Source organism: Dama dama, chromosome 26 (assembly GCF_033118175.1).
Source record: "Dama dama isolate Ldn47 chromosome 26, ASM3311817v1, whole genome shotgun sequence".
Taxonomy (NCBI): Eukaryota; Metazoa; Chordata; class Mammalia; order Artiodactyla; family Cervidae; genus Dama; species Dama dama.
In genome coordinates, this window is record NC_083706.1 from 22,239,289 (window position 1) to 22,244,798 (window position 5,510).

At 39.9% G+C, this 5,510-nt stretch overlaps 1 pseudogene; it reads right to left on the reverse strand.

Annotated features, from left to right (window-relative positions):
- Positions 1-2,454: 2,454 nt before the first annotated feature.
- Positions 2,455-2,563, reverse strand: LOC133047356 (small nucleolar RNA U3; annotated as a pseudogene).
- Positions 2,564-5,510: the final 2,947 nt, after the last annotated feature.

Genomic DNA, 5,510 nt, shown 5'->3' on the forward strand with positions numbered 1-5,510 from the left:
TGCTCTATCAACCTGTATCACAGGGAACTGGAGGGAATAAAAAGCCCTTTGCTGAGGTGTTGTTTTGTTTGGTTGTTTCAATGTAAAAAAAAAAAAAAAAAACTTAGCAAGAAAACCCATGTCGAAAAAATTACATTTGAGAACTGCAGATTTCTCATTTAGCTTTATCATAGAAAGTTAGGATATCAGCACTTCCTAGATGGGAAATTAGATTTATGCTGGGAAATATTAGACGTAAATAAAATCACACGAGAACTATAGTGTACATTCCAGCCACCTCAGCACAGTTCAGTGGAGCAATCTGTCTAGTTCTTTGTTCAGAGCTGACTGTGATTATTTAAACCTAGGCCCAAGCAGAAGGAGCAAGCATGGGAGTGAAAAAGGGAATGGTCTATTTCCCAAGCTGTGCACCATCCTTGGGTCTTCAGAGAGGGAGGAAGGTCCTCATTTATTGTTTATACACTGGATCCCAGATGGAAGTCTTAAACTTGACTGATAATAGTAGATGTTTATATAGCATTTGCTTAAACATATACCAAGCTGCACATGTATCACTTCTTTTAATTCTGTATATTATCACATGAGGTAGGTATATTCTTTACTTCATGCAACAAATCAGTGATTTCCCCATGGTCACATAGTTCTTCAGTGACTGAATTGAGACATAAGCCCAGGCAATCAGCTTCTAGAGTTCATTTGTATAATCATCAAGCCATATATTTGACTCTCATAGAGTCATATTTATTCATTCTCTCCCTCTCTTTCTCTCTCTTCTTATCTTCTCCTTTCTCTTTCCTCCCCCTTTCCATCATTCCCTTTCTCTCCCCTTTCCACATCTATTTATCTCTTACCCCCTTCCTGTTACCCACCCCCATCTGCCTCCCATCTCTCCCTTCACACCTGCTTCCATTATAAAAATTTTTCCTGGAAAGTTTGAGATGTCTTAAATCCATACAGCGAATTCTGCCCCTTTGTTTACATTGAAGTGTTCCCTTTTTATGGAATTTGCTTCAGCTTTTCTTTTTAACTTTAACTTATTGACGTATACCAGATATAGGGTGCTATGGCTTGAATGGCGCCCCCCCACCCCTCACAAGCATACCTTAATCCCCAATGTGACTGTATTTGGAGACAGTGCTTTTAAAAAAGGCAATTAAAGTTAAATGAAGTCCGAAGGGTGGAGTCCTTTTCCAGTATGACTGCTGTTTTTATATAAGAAGATAAAGAGACACCAGGATGGGTATGCATAGAAAAAAGGAAATCATATAAGGAAACAGGAGGAAGATGGCCATCTGCAAGCTAAAAAGAGAGGCCTTAGAACATTGCTGGCACCTTGATTTTGGACTTCTGGCCTCCAAAACTGGAAAAAAAAACAGATTCAGTTGTTGAAGCCACCCAGTCTGTGGTATTCTGTGTCAGTCCTAATAGACTAACATATATGGAGAACTGCTTGAATCTTAATAGATTTGATAGCTTGATAGATGTTCTCATTTTAAAATATTTATAAAATCAGTACAGACCAAGACATAGAACATTTCAAGTACTCAAGGAAGCTCTCTCATGCGCCTTCTACTCATTTTAGCCACTTGTTCCTATATTTTCACATCTTCCTGTGGCTTCCTGCCTGCAGAGAAGGTGTTCTTCAGTCCAGTGCTGTCACGAGGGAAGGCTCTGCTTCTCAGGTGTCCACCATGCCAGGGCTTGGGTGAGCGCCTCAGTTTGGAGGTCAGGGTCAGCAAGGCACTTGACTTGAGACCTAAAGCAACATTCCCCAGGCTGCTTCACAAATGATAAAGATGATGCTATAATTATTATCTGATTTTGGTATCTATCTCTCAGTTTCCAATTTAGGGAGGGAAAGGGGAACCAGAGCTTTTCAAAATGAAACACCTTGGTTGGGTCCAAGGTTGGCATGTTTAAAAATGCCTTACTATAGTTCATCATGAAGTATTTCAGACATTCAAAAAACACAGATACTACTATAACACACCTACCACCTGATTGCAATCAATCAGTAAGTTTACTCAACTGTTTGGCTTCCTAGGCGGTGCTAGTGGTAAAGAACTCCCCACCAATACAGGAGACATAAGCGATGCGGGTTCCAACCCTGGGTCAGGAAGATCCCCTGGAGGAGGGCATGGCAACGTTTATCTATGCCCATGCCCATTCTCCAGTGTTCTTGTCTGGAGAACCCCATGGACAGAGAAGCCTGGTGGGCTACAGTCCATGGGGTCACAAAGAGTCCACAGGGTCGTAAAAGGTGGCAACATACCTACCACCTGATTTCAATCAATCAGCAAGCTTATAAGCTGTTTACGTTTGAAAAAATTTTAAACTATTCTAGTAAATTCCAGAATTTTTTCTATTATTTTAAAGTCTAAAGGTTCTGGATTTTGCAGACAAAGAGTTCCTCTAAAACAAAACACAAAACTTCCTTAATAGCCAATCCCCCTCACCATTTTTTCTAACTTACTAGATCATTGGTTTATTATCAGTGCTCTACATGTGCAAGAAAAGTTCTTTAGTAACAAACTGTAGAAATGATCCTTGTGAGTGTAGTCTTGCCAATCCCATTTTTAGCTCCTGTATTGCCCAATATGTTGCATACCATCTGTTAGTCTAATGAAATGCCTCAAGGCTCAAATTGTAAATTTTGAAACTTTTAACTTCTTTTGATATGTGATTGAAGATCCCATTCTAATTTGGATTAGATGCTGGATGAAGTTTAAGCAGATTTGGGCCTGGGCTGCATGACTAACATCATTCATCTCAATTCCCAGCTTCTAGGCAAGAATGGTTTTAGAATCCATTTATTTACCTTTCACTCCAATCATACTTATGTGAGGGACACCAAACAGCTACAGAAAATCTGAGCAGATTTGAGAAAGGAGCAGCAGTGTAAACTCTTCAAAGAATTGCTAGATGGGTTTAGAGATGCCAAAGCTATTACTGGTGGATAGTCAGTATAAAGAGTCCTCTGGCCTTAGAGAACATGTTTAACAAATGAGTAGATGGAGACTTGAAGGGAAGATAGACAAATTGAGCCATGTTAAATATAAGCCAGGCAGAAGATTAAATTCAGGCCAGGGTTTGTTATTGCTTTGTGAGATTATCCACTCTAGGGTGGTTGAAGGTACCTTTGGAACATAAAGAACTCACTGACTTCATGTAGTTACCCCAGAGATATAAAAAGTATAGTTTGAAAAACAAATGAAACAAATGGCTGGACTTGAGGAGGGAGGCACGGGCGAGAAGCTGAGAGGTCAAGAACATGAAAAGGAAATCAGTCACAAAAGCCTACACATAGTAAGAGATCTACATAAAATAGACTAATTTATGAAACAAATTAAATGGTTAAAAGGTGCATGATTTGATTATCTTGTGTGATCATCTAACTTTTTGAACTGATCAACATGAATGTGAGACTATAAGCACTTCAGTAATAAAAAAAATCCCAGGCCACAACTGCTGAAGAAACTTGAAACCCATCCAGGCGTCTGAGTGAGATGCTTCTGCCAGGACTCAGGAGTAATTGTGGAGGAGTACTAACTGTTAGGGCTTTCCAGGTGGCGCTAGTGGTAAAGATCCCACCTACCAACGCTAGGAGACACAAGAGATGGGGTTTGATGCCTGGGTCGGGAAGATTTTTGCCACAGACAGAGGAGCCTGGAGGGCTACAGCCCATAGAGTTGCAAAGAGTTGGAAACAACTGAGGCAATTTAGCATGTGCGTACACACACAGTGACTGTTAACAATGTTTGGTAATCTATGATTGATTCATATTTACAGTAGTATAAACCATCAGTCTACCTAACTTATGTTACCAAATGTATCTATTTCTCCATGGTTAGTTAGTTAGGCTTTTTCAATTAAAAATGAAGTGAAAATGACACTTCAATTGAAAGTGTCAAATCCAAGCTAAGTAGTAAAAGAAAAACATATGGCCTTCAGTAAATATTACAGAAGCTCCCTAGTTTAGACATGCTGGATATATGTGCATGTATAATATCAGTAAGGGATAGTTCTCTTTTCCCATCTCTTTCATGTCTGTTTTCCTCATGTTGATGCTTAACAGGTTTCTCTACCTAGCAAAAAAAAAAAAAAAAAAAGAATCTTTGTAACCTTATAGGTAAGCTCCAAATCTATATCATTCTTGGAACTCTGGATCTGAGAAAGTAGAATATGATCTTTTTTCCACATTCTTACCAATCTTCAAAAAGACACTGCTTAATCTTGCTTGAAAACATCTTCAAATGGGGCCAGCCTCTCTATTCAAGCATGTGGGATATATGATTGGCCAACTTTGGTTCATCTGGTTATGGGCCAAGTTGTGTTTCCCCAGATTCATATACTGAAGTGCTAACCCCCAGTAACTCAGAACGTGACTGTGTTCTTGGAATTGTTCTTTAAGGATGTATTTAAATCATTGCAAATGGTGACTGCAGTCATGAAATTAAAAGGCACTTGCTCCTTGGAAAGAAAGCTATGACAAACGTAGACAGCATATTAAAAAGCAGAGACATCACTTTGCCAACAAAGGTGCATATATTTAAAGCTATGGTTTTTCCAGTAGTCATGTACAGATGTGAGAGTTGGACCATAAAGAAGGCTAAGCACTGAAGAACTGATGCATTTGAAGAACTCCTGTGGTGCAGGAGAAGACTCTGGAGAGTCCCTTGGACTGCAAGCAGATCAAATCAGTCAACCCTCACGGAAATCAACCCTGAATGTTCACTGGAAGGACTGATACTGAAGCTGAAGCACCAGTCCTTTGTCCACCTGACGCAAAGAGCTAATTCACTGGAAAAGACCCTGATGCTGGAAAACACTGAAGGCAAAAGGAGAAGGATGCGATGGTTAGATAGAATCACTGACTCAATGGATATGACTCTGAACAAATTCCAGGACACAGTGAAGGACAGAGGAGACTGGCATGCTGCAGTCTATGGGGTCACAAAGAGTCAGACATGACTTAGTTACTGAACAACAACAAAGTTAAAATGAGGTCATTAGGGTGGGCCTTAATGCAAAATGACCATGTTTCCTTTAAGAGGAAATTTAGATGCAGACGTGTACAGAGAGGAAGACCATATAAAGGTACAGGGAGACCTACAAGCCAGAGACTAAGAGCTCAGAAGAATTCAGCCTTACTGACACTCTGATGCTGGATTTCTCGCCTTTGAAACTGTGACAAAATAAATTTCTACTGTTTAAACCATGTAGTCTTTGGTGTTTTGTCTTGACCGCCATAGCAAACTAAAATACCTTTCTAGTCCTGTAGTGTTACGGGGTAAGTGTGGCCCTTTGCCCACTCAACCACTAACTCCAGAATGGGAGACAGGCAGGCCTGAAAGGAGGAAAGGAGACTTTCCATGACTTGAGAAAGGAGAGAGTGGTGCTCCACGTATCATAATTGTTAAAGTTTCCATAGAGTAAACAACCTGCATTGGTCAAAGGGTCATGATTTCATAGAACCATTGTGAAAGGAGAGTTTATTATAACTGATTTCT